Here is a 16,861-nt window from a genome sequence, read left to right as displayed (position 1 = left end):
TTTTGCAGAAAGCCGACACTGGAGGTTCAGGAGCATCATCATCTAGACGACCTGCTCCAGCACCAGAACCAGAACCAGAAATGCAACACGAGCCAGAACCCGAACAAGAACCACAACAGGAACCACAACAACAACCTGATCAACACGTACCTTATTATGATCCGGTACAGTTTGTTAATGAATTCATAGTATTCCCGATGAGGCCGCCAGTAGAATACCCAACGATTCCTGTGCACACTTTGCATCCTAATCTGAGATTTGATAGAAGATGGAGGGATTACGAGACATATCAAAGGAACAAATTCAGATTGGTAACTAAAAATGTAGAGGTGCCAAGGATAATCGATTGGGATCCTTTGGAAAGAGTTCAGCTAGCTAATAGAGTCAGACTGCTACTGATTCAGAGGTACGAGAACTCTTCTTTTACAGATTGGGAATGTCTTTTCACCATTCGTAGACCAGGCAGTACCCTATGAGGGCCCTCATCCACAGGTAGAAAGGGGCTCAGACAAGGAAATGGAGGAGGCGGAAGACATTAGGGATGTCTTACGAGATGCTATTCTTGACGTCCACGTTCGTATAGATGAGGAAGCAATGACGAGCGCGACCAGACATAGTATGTACGAGCAGTGGAACTCCGAGAGAGTATACGAGGATTATAGGCGACGCCAACATGATAGCTGGTTAGTTCATCAGCACCAAATCATGAGCCAGCTATCATATCAGGTACTAAATAATTACGTGCCTACTCGACCTGCTCATTTTCAGCCACACAACCCCGACATCCGACCACCCTTTAACCGGTATGACCATAACCAAGCCTATCAGAACACCTATAACCAACAATGGAACCCACCTGACGAGATGAACTGGAACCCTTATCCAGACTGATTTAGTTCCATTGGTTATTTTTATGTTTTTATCTTTTTAATTATTCATGTTTAAACTTATGTTATTGGATATATTTATGTAATTTTTATCATTTTTATTATTATTGTGTACTAATATTTCACATTTAGGATTTGAAAGTGGGATATTAAGTCCCATTTCAAATTGCCATGCATGTTTATATTTGTATGTATGTATATTGTCGATTGTACAAAACAGGGTAAAACAACGCATTTTCAAAGACTGGCATTAAGTTCAGCAAAAGCTACTAATTTTGACGACAAGATGAAAAGTAAATGTGATGTAACAACAAGACGGAATAAACAAATGATGTGCACCATTTATCATTCAGCAAACAAACGCCAATATGTTTGGAAACTTTGGTAAAATTTAATCATTTTTCTACACTAATCACCCTCAATAATTTAAATTGTTACTGATTTCTTGCAAATGAGGGCATTGCAATATCTTAAGTGTGGGAAGGGGTTAAATTCTTTCGGATTTTTAAAATTTTTTACTTAAACACTTGGTTACCATTAAAAATACTAGTAACGTAGTAGTTGTATTAGAATCTAGTGCTCTCTGATAACAAAGAACAGCCCTAGTCTTATATACTGACTACCCAATTCTAGTAAAATTTTTCAAAATTTTCAATTAAATGAACTCAAAATCATGTTTATACATATTTATGAACGATCAAACTAGGTGTTAACATCGAAATTATTGTTACCTCGGAAAGGACATAAATTGAGAAACAAATCAAAATGTTAGAATTCATTTAAAATGGAATAGAGGACAATAAAAAGGCAAATAAAAGAAAATATTTTAAAATTTACCAAGTTATTTTAAACATATGTCACATAGTTCTGTAACAAATAATTGAAGATACTTTTACTTTGGACTAAACTAAAAAGTTTTACCCGATTTACTGTAATATATTTGAAAGAAAAGATGGATCTACACGATGAATCAATTCCATCATTAAAAGGAAGTAAAGTCTTCCGAAAATGAAATGCACTTCTTGATTTAGGACATGAAGTTGTCGTCCAGACCAGCTGTAGGTTGATGAAAAACCTAGAAAAGTCATCTCTAAAATCAGCAGGAAATCCACGGACCTCAGCATCAAACAGGGTCGCCAAGTGGTCAGACTTATCCTAACCATGAGAGGATCTGTCTTGTAAAATGGGGATGACGCCGTGCAAATTATTTGGATAAGACTAATGAATCAGATCCCCAGAAAGGATAATCTCCTTAAAGATCAAAAATCAGCTATTATGACTGATATTACTCAATCCTAGAGATTGACCTTAAAGATTGAGAATTACAAACTCATGGAATTCGATGATATCTAAACTCGAGCTTGAACGAGAAAATATTTTGATCAAAATCTCAAACCGATTTGTTTTCTGAAAACCCATTTTCAATGCGTTCATTACCATTGAACGTAAAATCCTAGGAATTCACCTGGAATTCATTAGGTCACCTGAACCAAATCGGGTGTCAACCGTAAGAACGGTGGTTGCATAGTATGGTCAAAGACAGGACCTTGTGCCAGACCGAAAAATTATAAGGGTGAGCTTTACTATTGCTCCTACAAAGGATAGTAATTGCGTCCGACACGTTATAGACCATAATTAAAAGCATGCCAGGGGACATTGCCTTAACAGTTGCTTGTTCAACGCTTTCCTTTACAACCGGACGGTAGTTTATCGAAAGGTAATATACGGAGCAAGTATACTGGACGTGTTTCTTTCCCAATATAAGGTTAGCAAGTGGGTGACACAAAACCACAAGTTTTGAGCTAAAATTTTCAAATCTGAAACCCACCAAACCCACAAAAAAAATTTGCAAACACCGGTGAAGGGTTATTCCGGACAACTTATCTAGGGTAAAAACTAGATTTAATTTTCAAAAGATCAAATGTTTTCATAAAGATCCAATTTCCTTAAAGGATCTAAATTTTATAGTCATGTGGGACTGTAAACCACATCGTTACTACCATTGTTTATACCGCCGTATAAAAATTACTGATGTACAAAGTGTGAAGAATAAAGAGGTGATTCTAGTATTTCAAGACTATATTGCTTGAGGACAAGCAACACTCAAGTGTGGGAATATTTGATAATGCTAAAAACGAACATATATTTCATAGCATTATCCCTCAAGAAAGACAAGCTTTTAGTTGCAATTGTTCAATTTACAAGTGATATTCGTTTAAATAATAAAAGCTGAAGACAAAAGACAGATTCGACGAATTGAAGACGCAAACGACCAAAAAGCTCAAAAGTACAAAGTACAATCAAAGAGGTTCCAATTATTGATAAGAAACGTCTCAGAATTACAAGAGTACAAGATTCAAAACGCAAAGTACAAGATATTAAATTGTACGCAAGGACGTTCGAAAATCCAGAACCGGGACCAGAGTCAACTCTCAACGCTCGACGCAACGGACTAAAAATTACAAGTCAACCGAGTACAAGAATATAATATAATATATATATAATTAAATTTAATTATATATATTATATTATATAATAAATAAATAAGCAGCCCACGTTTTTAAAGACTTTTGAGTCTCCCCAACTGGCCATGCGATCGCATGGCCTTGAAGGGCAAAGCTCATGCGATCGCATGAGCCTCTTTTCTAGCCCACATGCCTATAAAAATTGAGCTTTGGGGCATCAAATATCATATATCAATCTCTCTATCTAAACGTATTATATATATATTTATATTATAATTTTAATTTTAATTTCTAATAATAAGGGTATGTTAGCGAATGTTGTAAGGGTGTAAGTTGAAATTCTGTCCATGTAACGCTACGCTATTTTTAATCATTGTAAGTTATGTTCAACCTTTTTACATTAATGTCTCGTAGCTAAATTATTATTATGCTTATTTAAAACGAAGTAATCATGATGTTGGGCTAATTACTAAAATTGGGTTATTGGGCTTTGTACCATAATTGGGGTTTGGACAAAAAACGACACTTGTGGAAATTAGACTATGGGCTATTAATGGGCTTTATATTTATTTAACTAAATGATAGTTTGTTAATTTTAATATAAAGATTTACAATTGGACGTCCCTATAAATAACCATATACACTCGATCGGACACGATGGGCGGGATATTTATATGTACGAATAATCGTTCATTTAACCGGACACGGGAATGGATTAATAGTCACTAGAATTATTAAAGCAGGGGTGAAATTATGTACAAGGACACTTGGCATAATTGATAACAAAGTATTAAAACCTTGGGTTACACGCAGTCGATAACCTGGTGTAATTATTAAAAAAAGTATTAAAACCTTGTTACAGTTTAAGTCCCCAATTAGTTGGAATATTTGACTTCAGGTATAAGGATAATTTGATGAGGACACTCGCACTTTATATTTATGACTGATGGACTGTTATGGACAAAAACCAGACGGACATATCAAATAATCCAGGACAAAGGACAATTAACCCATGGGAATAAACTAAAATCAACACGTCAAACATCATGATTACGGAAGTTTAAATAAGCATAATTCCTTTATTTCATATTTAAATTCCTTTATTTTCATATTTAATTGCATTTCTAATTATCGCATTTTTATTTATTGTTATTGTATTTAATTGCACTTTTAATTATCGTACTTTTTAATTATCGTACTTTTTAATTATCGCAAGTTTATTTTATCGCACTTTTATTTATCGCAATTTCATTATCGTTATTTACTTTACGCTTTAAATTAAGTTTTATTTATTTAATATTTTACATTAGGTTTTAACTGCGACTAAAGTTTTAAAAATCGACAAACCGGTCATTAAACGGTAAAAACCCCCCTTTATAATAATAATATTACTTATATATATTTGTATTTTTATAAATTAAAACTAATATAGCATTAAGCTTTGTTTAAAAGATTTTCCCTGTGGAACGAACCGGACTTACTAAAAACTACACTACTGTACGATTAGGTACACTGCCTATAAGTGTTGTAGCAAGGTTTTGGTATATCCATTCTATAAATAAATAAATATCTTGTGTAAAATTGTATCGTATTTTATAGTATTTCCTAGTAAAAATAAAGCTATTTCATATACACCTCGCATAACATCAAATATAGTCTACTACGTTAATAAACAAACTTTATGTCTACTAGGCATTAATTAATTGAACATTATATCTCTAGGTTGAGATCTTCGTGTTCAATACTCCGATCATTTAACTTGCGTGGAATATCTATCTGCTACTAAGGTGAACTTCATAGCCCCTCTTTTTTACTATTTCTTAACCGTTTTATAACTTTGGGGTGAGACACATGCTTGCTTTTAAATTGTTTTACGCTTAGACGCAAGTACTCAAACTTTATTTTGATTAGTTCAAACTGTGCTAATATGCTTTGATTCATGCTTAATCCCTACCATGATATCGTTAATTACGGGAATTTGGTAAGCTTAGTTATTGTGATAGCGCTATTGAGGGTGACGTCTCTATCCGGATGACCGCTGGTCAATGGATACATAATAACGATGAACGACACGAACGTGATGTGTTTAGGGTAACTTATGGTTAGTATCGATATCATATACACCAGCACTACTACCGAACTGATTAAACCGCTTATTTAAATCTTGTGGTCTAAAACTTGTTATAATTATTAAACCTATGTTGTTCACTCAACCATTTTGGTTGACACTTTAAGCATGTTTTGTATCAGGTGAAGATTGCTAAAGATTATTTGCTATTTAGACTTTGCTGCTTTTGGAGTCCGCATTTATACAATTATGTTTTTGCATTAGAACATTAAAGTTTACAATTGTAATGATTAACACTTTCCGCTACTTTAATACATTGGTTATCAAATAAAACGTCTCATATAGAGTCGTTCTCATTTATACATACTTGTGTTGTGATATTGTGAAGTCATATTTCCCTGGCCCTATTTGGGGGTATGACAGAGTGGTATCAGAGTCAGGTTTGTTATAGAGAACCAGGATTGCATTTATGTGTGCCTTATGTGTTAGTTAGGTGCCTTAGCAATCTATAGGACTATAACCTTTCCTATTTTAGTTCCTAGTGCATTTTCTCCTTACATTTTAATTCGTGCTTTTACGTCTTCCTTAGAAATTGCCTAACTTAGTTCTTTCGTGCCTTCTAGGATGTCTCGCAATAGCCCGATCATCATCTCCAACAACGAGTCCGATGGATCCTACTCCGAAAGATCTATCCATACACCGGCTTATGGACCCATTTCCCCGCCATTATCACCAACTCACCCAAATTATATACCTGCTAGTCCACCACACTCCCCTCTTATGGAAGAATCCCACACTAATGCTAACTATGATGAGGATGATGAGGAAGAAGAATCCAAGCCCTCTGTTCAAGGCAATGGCACAATGGCGTACCACGAAATCTCTCGACTATTGGTTCTCATCGAAGTTTCGTGAGCTACCCGCCCCCTACATACAAGAGTACTGAAAGACCTGGACACAGTAATATAGAAATGGTGAATGCTGATCTCATGAGCTACACCAACCGATTTCAAGAATTTGCTCTCATGGCTACTCCCGAGTATCTAGGGATCCAATGCTACATCAATGGATTGCCTAATGAAGTCCGAAGAGATGTTATTTTGGAAAACCCGAGCACCATACAAGAAGCTGCTTGCATGGCAAGCTATTTCATCGACAAACATAAGGAGAAAGAAGGTGCAAAAAGGAAGAGAAAAGGGATGAAGCAAGAAAATTCTAAAAGCAAATCCAACAAACTTTATAAGGGAAAATCCAACAAGTTGTATAAGGGACAACGTCCTTATTGCAAAAGATATGAGAGACATCATGAAGGATGGTGTAAGGCCAAGTGCACTAAGTGTGAGAAAGTGGGTTACGTAGCTAAGAATTGTAGAGTTGTTACTCCATCAACCAAAACTCCAACCACAAAGGCAAATGCAACCGTTCCTACTTGCTATAACTGCGGAGAAGTAGGGCATTTCAAAAATCAATGTTCGAATAAGAAGAAGAATGAAGAGGCACAATGAAAGTTTTTAGAAACCATTAGAGACATTTAAATTTTCATTTTCATAGTATTCTTTATATTACCATTTAGTACCTTTATATTTTGAAGATTTCTTTAAGTTCATGTAATACTCTGGTTATTTTCTTTTAAATGAATGAATGATGTTATTTTCTTTTCTTTCATTTTCCATTGAATCATTCACCTCGAAGAAGATGAATATTGACTAGATGACATAGTAGTAACCTTATGGAGTGATAAATGTATGATTTAGAGTAATATAACAACACTTGATCTACGTAGTTATATTATGATAAGTCATACAGAAATCTTAATGGATCATGATGAAAATAAGATTTGATCGACCTTAGGACCATTGTGTACCATTACTTACTCCTTATCACTATATTGTCAGCTAAAAATATCAACCCTAGATAATATATATTCTTCACTTGTCAATTGTCCACGCCCGGTGTTGTACCTATTGCATAAGTACCCTACCGCTTAGCTCCATCCGAAATGAAGGAATCATCCAATCAACTCCAAGAAGTTTTGGAAAAGGTTTCATTAGTCTTAGCTTGCCTCCGTGAGGAGCACCCGTTCTTTTCATTAAGAAAGGTGGCACGTTGAGAATGTGTATTAATTGCCGAGAACTCAACAAGCTAACCATCAAGAATCGTTATCCATTCTCGCTTATTGATGACCTGTTTGACCAACTGCAAGGGTCAAGTATCTATTCGAAACTTGATCTTAGGTCGGGTTATCATCAATTGAGAGTCAAGGAAACCAATGTTTCTAAGACTACTTTCCTAACTCGTTATAGACACTATAAGTTTCTTGTCATGTCTTTTGGCTTAACCCATGCTCCTGCTATATTCATGGATCTTATGAACCATGTATGCAAACCCATCCTTGACCAATTCATGATCGTTTTCATTGATGACATCTTAATCTATTCCAAGAGCGAGAAAAGAGCATGAGCAACATCTGTGATTGAATCTAGAGCTCTTAAAGAAGGAACAACTGTATGCCAAGTTTTTCCAAGTGTGAACTTTGGCTACGAATCGTACAATTCCCTCGACATGTAGTTAATAGTGAAGGAAATACATGTCGATCCTATAAAAATCACCATTAATCAGAAATTTCCAAGAACTAGTCATGAAGGAAGACCATAAGACTAGATATTCTAATCACCTAGGCTCTTTTAGCCAAAATTTCATGCAACATCAGCTCTCACTCAAATAGATCCCCCTGTAATTAAGTGTAAACTTTGCTGTAACAAAATGTTGACCGAATGGTAATTTTTAGTCAACACTTCCTGTTAAATAAAGTTCATACATTTCACATCTCGAATCTTAAAAAGTGTCTTGTTGACAACATACTTGTTATTCCTTTGAATGATCTTCGCTTTAATTGCACTTCATCGAAAAACCTATAGAAGTTATGAATCACGTTTGAAACAAAGCTCTATTCTTGTTGTTAAGATCCGTTGGAATTCACGTAGAGGCCCCGAGTATACTTGGGAACGTGAAGACCAGATGTAGCGAAAATATCCTCATAGTTTTTCTTAAATGTTGATGCATCCGAAAAGTCTTACTGAAACTTCGGGACGAAGTTTAAATTAACGGGGATGTACTATAACAACCCACATTTTTTCCATCTAAATTAATCAAGTTATCCTTAGGGTTTCAATGACATATTCTGTGCAACATCATTAGGGTTGTTATCCATTTCGACAAACGAACTAAAAATATATATACTTTCATTAAATGACCGTAATTATTATTAAACCCTAATATGATATAAAACCCTAAACCTAACCTTACCTATTAACTACAAAACCCTAATACCATTTAATATTAAATAATAAACCCTAACCCTAGTACTTAATAAATAATATAAACTATGTGTATTAATATTAAATGAGACATTTTATAACTACTAAAAATCGATGTAAACTAATTGGAACCAAATCATCAACTAATAAAAGATTAGGGTCTAATAAATAAATAAAATGTAATTAAAATAATTATAACCTTAATAATAATAATAATAATAATAATAATATATATATATATATATATATATATATATATATATATATATATATATATATATATATATATTACATGAATAAATAGGTAACCGTAAAAAATATATATATATATATATATATATATATATATATATATAATCATATGCATCAGATATGTTCGGTTGTTTTGAGGCTGCAGGTTTTACTTGATCCCTAAGTAGGTTAAGCATAGTTAAACTCTATTTAGTCTTAGAATCATGGTGCAATTAGGAAACCAACATTCTTATATAAACCCTCATGTTAATCAAGATTATTCACCACAAAATAACCTATAGGAAATAGCCGATAGTTTCCTTGTTCCCCTCCAGTTTTCTGTCGACTAAACCCTGCAATCCAGCCACTTTTCTATCGACCAAAAACCCCTCATCAAACCTGTTGCAACACCTTCCTGCAATCGATTTCTGGCCAGCTCCTGTTCTTGCTGTTCAAGTCGACTAAACCCCACACAAGACCCTCCTGTTAGTCGCCTGTTTTCAGCCCCAATTCATCATCAAGTCTGCTGTAAGTTGCTTATGTTTTGCTGTATAATTCGATCCACAACAGCTTTTGTTTTAATTGTTGTTGCTTGCTTTTCTTTTCCTGTTTCTTGCGTGAACCAACAGCCCAAAGGAAACCCTTGGTGATCGAGTATTGCTTGCTAAACCTGCTGCATCTGTCTTCTATTTCTGCCGAGTTGAATCTGACCCAAAAGACCCCAACTGGGTCGTGATCTTGCTGTTGCTGCAGCCTGCTTGTTTTCTGTTTTCTGTACGTACCAGGCTCATCACCAAATCCTTGTCTCAATCTTGCATAAGGTAGTCTATAAACCCTAGTAATCTTGTCCTTGATTCAATTATTTAAAAGTATCATATTAAGTATTATGAAGTAATATGAATAATAAGAAGGTTATGACTTTTCTATGTTAAAAGGTTGTTAATGAATATGAATTATGAAGTGTGATCTTGATTAGTTTATATTGGTATGAAATAAGTAATATTATAGTAATTAAGAGGTATTAAAGGATTATGAACAAGATTAAAGTATTGATTATGTTTATGATTAAAAGGTTAAAGATAAAAGTTATGATTTTATGTGGTGTAATAATGTTAAGTAGATTTAATAAAAGTCGGTTAGTAAAGCAATAATGGTTATGATCAAAGTAAAAGTATAATTAAAAGATGATAACGAGTATGATTATGATTGTTATGATTAAGGGTTAATGAATGAACTAATAATTATGAAGAAAAGATATGATTTTATGTGAAAAGTTATTATACTAGTTAGTAAAGATAAAGATTATGGATTTATAAAAAGGTTACTAGTTAGTATGTTAAAAACTTATGATTTTATGTTTAGTAAAGAGTAATGATAATAAAGGATGTACATGCATGCATGCATACGTACGTATGTGCATGTATACACTGTATGTATATGTGTGTGTGTATATGTAAATATATGCATACGTGTATATGTATATGTATATGTGTATGTATTTGTACTTGTGTATGTATGTAAGAATGTTCATTATGTAAGATACATAAGTTAGTAAACAAAATAATGAAAAGTAATAAGTATATGTATATGTACCATCTTACACTATTATATATGTAACACATATACCTACTATATATATATCATATAGTTATAAATACATACATGTATGATAATAATAAAGAATGTATATATATGTATGTATCACATAGATATAATTATATACGTAACATATAATAATAACTTACATAATAGTTAAATAATTGAAGTAATTAATAATACTATTATTAAGTATAACTTATACACTTAATTATATAGTAACACTTTATAACACTAAATATATTATCATTCATATAAACATAACTATTCTCGGAAACAGTCACTGTTAATATAGTCTACTACGTTAATAAACAAACTTTATGTCTATTAGGAATTAATTAATTGAACATTATATCTCTAGGTTGAGATCTTCGTGTTCAACACTCCGATCACTTAACTTGCATGGAATATCTATCTGCTACTAAGGTGAACTTCATAGCCCCACTTTTTTACTATTTCTTAACTGTTTTATAACTTTGGGGTGAGACACTTGCTTGCTTTTAAATTGTTTTACGCTTTGACGCAAGTACTCAAACTTTATTTTGATTAGTTCAAACTGTACTAACATGCTTTGATTCATGCTTAATCCCTACCATGATATCGTTAATTACTGGAATTTGGTAAGCTTAGTTATTGTGATAGCGCTATTGAGGGTGACGTCTCTATCCGGATGACCGCTGGTCAATGGATACATAATAATGATGAACGACACGAACGTGATGTGTTTAGGGTAACTTATGGTTAGTATCGATATCATATACACCAGCACTTCTACCGAACTGATTAAATCGCTTATTTAAATCTTGTGGTCTAAAACTTGTTATAATTATTAAACCTATGTTGTTCACTCAACCATTTTGGTTGACACTTTAAGCATGTTTTGTCTCAGGTGAAGATTGCTAAAGATTATTTGCTATTTGGACTTTGCTGCTTTTGGAGTCCGCATTTATATAATCATGTTATTGCATTAGAACATTAAAGTTTACAATTGTAATGACTTAACACTTTCCGCTGCTTTAATACATTGGTTATCAAATAAAACGTCTCATATAGAGTCGTTCTCGTTTATACATACTTGTGTTGTGATATTGTGAAGTCATATTTCCCCGGCCCTATTTGGGGGTATGACACATACTCTATAATTGAAGATGAAAACGAGTAATGTACAGTTAAGTTTTAGTATTATAAATAATCACTCAATTGTAAGGATATGTACACCATTCTTCATTAAGAATTTACTCTCTTCTTTCTTCTTTCACATAAATTGAAAATAGGCCACTAAAGGTAGTTATATACTACTAAATTACAACAGTATCATTTTTGAGGTAATTATTTTAGAGTTATATCCCTTTTCTTTCTCCTAAAAAATTTTTCATTAGCTTTATCATATTTAACCCTTTCATATTTTGCATTGAAAATTTTTATCATACATTTTCATATATTTGTTTAAAGAAAAAAAATTAAATCAGTTGTTACCTATTCTTTTTTACTCAGGATTATCGTTATAGAAATACAAAAGAATGTATAATTATAAAGGGCAAAAATTAGAAACTATAAATCAAATAAAAATATAACATCCTTTTATATATTATTAAAATTAAAGAATTAAAACTTTTTTTTAAAAAAAAGAAGCACTTTAAAATAAAATTAATATAATTAAACAACTAAAAAAACGCAAGTTGGAGTCGATATTCAAAAGAAAATGAGTCAAGAAACAAACTCAATTCAAGTGACTTTGTAAAAAAAAAAAAAAACTGATCGGAAGATTCGAAAACGAAATCCACAAATTAAAGATACGAGTAAAAAAAACCCTATTAATTACTCTGTGTCCTCTCATTTCATTTAATAAGATCATATATAACCCACAGTGACATGGAAGTATATTTATCACATTTTGATCAAAAAGTATAAAGCTGTCTGTGACAAGATTATTATTTGATTCTGAATAACCCCAAATATCAAATGTTTGTGTCAGATTTTTGTAGGCCCACGTATTTTTAATTTTCTAATTTTGTTTTGTATAAATATAGTAAAAATAATACATTAAATATATAAAATACATATTAAATATAAAAAAGACAAAAAATAATTTTTTATTAAAAGTTCACCATTACATAAAATTAATGATTACATAAAAATTAGAAATATAAAATAAATGCATAAAAAAAACTAAAGCAATGTGCAAAAAGTCGGTAGAAGGTTTTATATATGATCGACTAGATCATCTTGAAGTTGGCTGTGAACTAGGGGTGTGCACCATTAGGTTTCAAACCGAATAATACCGATTATGTAGTGACCCGAACTTTTCCATGATTATATATTAATTGAAAACTATATTTGCATGATTAAATATTTCCAACATGTTAAGCAATCAAACTTGTTAAGACTTGATTATTTGAAATGAGTTTCATGCAGACAATTGACCACCCAAGTTGACCGGTGATTCACGAACGATTAAAACTTGTAAAAACTATATGATGACATATATATGATTATATATATATATAGTTAACATGATATTATGATAAGTAAGTATCTCATTAGATATTTTAACAATGAGTTATATACATAAAATTGAGTTTATTGAATTAAGAAACTCGAAACGATATATATAACGATTATCGTTATAACAACGTCTTACTAAATACATTTGAATCACATTAAGATATTGATACACTATGTTTAATCATGATAAAATATAAGTAAACATGTCATTAAGTGTATTAACAATGAACTACATATGTAAAAACAAGACTACCAACTTAATTATTTCGAAACGAGACATATATGTAATGATTATCGTTGTAACAACATTTAACTGTATATATATCATACTAAGATATATTAATATATCATAATATCATGATAATGTAATAATTTAACATCTTTTTAGATATAATAAACAATGGGTTAACAACATTTAACAAGATCGTTAACCTAAAGGTTTCAAAACAACATTTACATCTAACGACTAACGATGACTTAACGACTCAGTTAAAATGTATATACATGTAGTGTTTTAATATGTATTCATACACTTTTGAAAGACTTCAAGACACTTATCAAAATACTTCTACTTAACAAAAATGCTTACAATTACATCCTCGTTCAGTTTCATCAACAATTCTACTCGTATGCACCCGTATTCGTACTCGTACAATACACAGCTTTTAAATGTATGTACTATTGGTATATACACTCCAATGATCAGCTCTTAGTAGCCCATGTGAGTCACCTAACACATGTGGGAACCATCATTTGCAACTAGCATGAAATATCTCATAAAATTACAAAAATATTAGTAATCATTCATGACTTATTTACATGTAAACAAAATTACACATCCTTTATATCTAATCCATATACCAACGACCAAAAACACCTACAAACACTTTCATTCTTCAATTTTCTTCATCAAATTGATCTCTCTCAAGTTCTAAGTGTTCTTCATAAATTCTATAAGTTCTAGTTTCATAAAATCAAGAATACTTCCAAGTTTGCTAGCTTACTTCCAATCTTGTAAAGTGATCATCTAACCTCAAGAAATCTTTCTTATTTACAGTAATATATCTTTCTAATATAAGGTAATACTCATATTCAAACTTTGATTCAATTTCTATAACAATAACAATCTTATTTCGAGTGGAAATCTTACTTGAACTTGTTTTCGTGTCATGATTCTGCTTCAAGAACTTTCAAGCCATCTAAGGATCCTTTGAAGCTAGATCTATTTTTATCATTTTCAGTAGGTTTATCCACAAAACCTGAGGTATTAATGATGTTCATAACATCATTCGATTCATATATATAAAACTACCTTATTCGAAGGTTTAAACTTGAAATCACTAGAACATAGTTTAGTTAATTCTAAACTTGTTCGCAAAAAAAAGTTAATCCTTCTAACTTGACTTTTAAAATCAACTATACACATGTTCTATATCTATATGATATGCTAACTTAATGATTTAAAATCTGAAAACAAGAAAAATACCGTAAAACCGGATATACGCCGTCGTAGTAACACCGCGGGCTGTTTTGGGTTAGTTAATTAAAAACTATGATAAACTTTGATTTAAAAGTTGTTCTTCTGGGAAAATTATTTTTCTTATGAACATGATCCAAAAATCATGGTTAAACTCAAAGTGAAAGTATGTTTTTCAAAATGGTCATCAAGACGTTGTTCTTTAGACTGAAATGATTACCTCTTACAAAAATGACTTGTAACTTATATTTTTGACTATAAACCTATACTTTTTTTGTTTAGATTCATAAAATATAGTTCAATATGAAACCATAGCAATTTGATTCACTCAAAACGGATATAAAACGAAGAAGTTATTGGTAAAACAAGATTGGATATTTTTTGATTGTTTTAGCTACGGGAAATATTGTAACAATTCTATACAAATCATATCCTAGCTAACTTATATTGTATTATGCATGTATTCTAATATATTATGTAATCTTGGGATACCATAGACACGTATGCAAATGTTTTGACATATCATATCGACCCATGTATATATATTATTTGGAACAATCATAGACACTCTATATGCAGTAATGTTTGAGTTAGCTATACAGGGTTGAGGTTGATTCCAAAAATATATATACTTTGAGTTGTGATCTAGCCTGAGACGTGTATACACTGGGTCGTGGATTGATTCAAGATAATATATATCGATTTATTTCTGTACATCTAATTGTGGACAACTAGTTGTAGGTTACTAATGAGGACAGCTGACTTAATAAACTTAAAACATAAACGTATTAAAAATGTTGTAAATATATTTTGAACATAATTTGATATATATGTACATATTTGTTATAGGTTCGTGAATCGACCAGTGGCCAAGTCTTACTTCCCGACGAAGTAAAAATCTGTGAAAGTGAGTTATAGTCCCACTTTTAAAATCTAATATTTTGGGATGAGAATACATGCAGTTTTATAAATGTTTTACGAAATAGACACTAGTAAATGAAACTACATTATATGGGTGAATGATCGAAGCCGAATATGTCCCTTTTTCTTGGTAGCCTAAGAATTAGTAAACCGATCTACTAATTGACACGAATCCTAAAGATAGATCTATTGGGCCTAACGAACCCCATCCAAAGTACCGGATGCTTTAGTACTTCGAATTCGTTTTTATCATGTCCGAAGGATTTCCCAAAATGATAGGGGATATTCTTATATGCATCTTGTTAATGTCGGTTACCAGGTGTTCACCATATGAATGATTTTTATCTCTATGTATGGGATGTATATTGAAATATGAAATCTTGTGGTCTATTATTATGATTTGATAATATATAGGTTAAACCTATAACTTACCAACATTTTTGTTGACGTTTTAAGCATGTGTATTCTCCGGTGATTATTAAGAGCTTCCGCTGTTGCATACTAAAATAAGAACTAGATTTGGAGTCCATGCTTGTATGATATTATGTAAAAACTGCATTCAAGAAACTTATTTTTGATGTAATATATTCTTATTGTAAACCATTATGTAATGGTCGTGTGTAAACGGTATATTTTAGATTATCATTATTTGATAATCTACGTAATGCTTTTTAGACCTTTATAGATAAAATAAAGGTTATGGTTGTTTTAAAAATGAATGCAGTCTTTGAAAAACGTCTCATATAGAGGTCAAAACCTCGCGACGAAATCAATTAATATGGAACGTTTATAATCAATATGAACGGGACATTTCAGATTATATAATCGAATCAAAACCAAAAAAAATCAAACCGAATTTTTAAAACACTTTTCGGATTGATCGAAAGCGAAACCGAATTCGTAATTCGGTTTTCGGTTTGGTTTTTGGTTTTGAAAATTTTAAATTCCGTTAACCGAAAACCGAATTCAAATTAATAACATCTTAAAACATATTTATATTTATATTATATATTATATTTGATGTATTATTTTATTTTTATTAAACAATAAACATGTTATATACCTTGTATACTTAAATTAATTCCATAACCGTTATTCCTAGTTTATATATAAGTAATTATGCTAGTTAGGGGATTTTTATTTTTAGTGATTTTCGGTTTTAACTGAAACCAAACCGAAATCAAATTCGATTTTCGGTTCGGTTTTAGTTTCGGGTTTAAACTTTTGATATTTAAATTTGATTTCGGTTTGGTTTTTGGTTTTGATTTTATAAGTTTCAAAACTTAAAAATCGAACCGAATAAATTGAAAAACCAAAATCGAACCGATGAACACCCTACCGTGAACCCGATTATCTCTTATTTCTCTTATTACTGTTTCTTGATCTCGTCCTCT

Source organism: Rutidosis leptorrhynchoides, chromosome 10 (genome assembly GCF_046630445.1).
Source record: "Rutidosis leptorrhynchoides isolate AG116_Rl617_1_P2 chromosome 10, CSIRO_AGI_Rlap_v1, whole genome shotgun sequence".
NCBI lineage: Eukaryota > Viridiplantae > Streptophyta > Magnoliopsida > Asterales > Asteraceae > Rutidosis > Rutidosis leptorrhynchoides.
The sequence above is the reverse complement of the archived record's forward strand: the minus strand, read 5'-3'. Positions refer to the sequence as shown.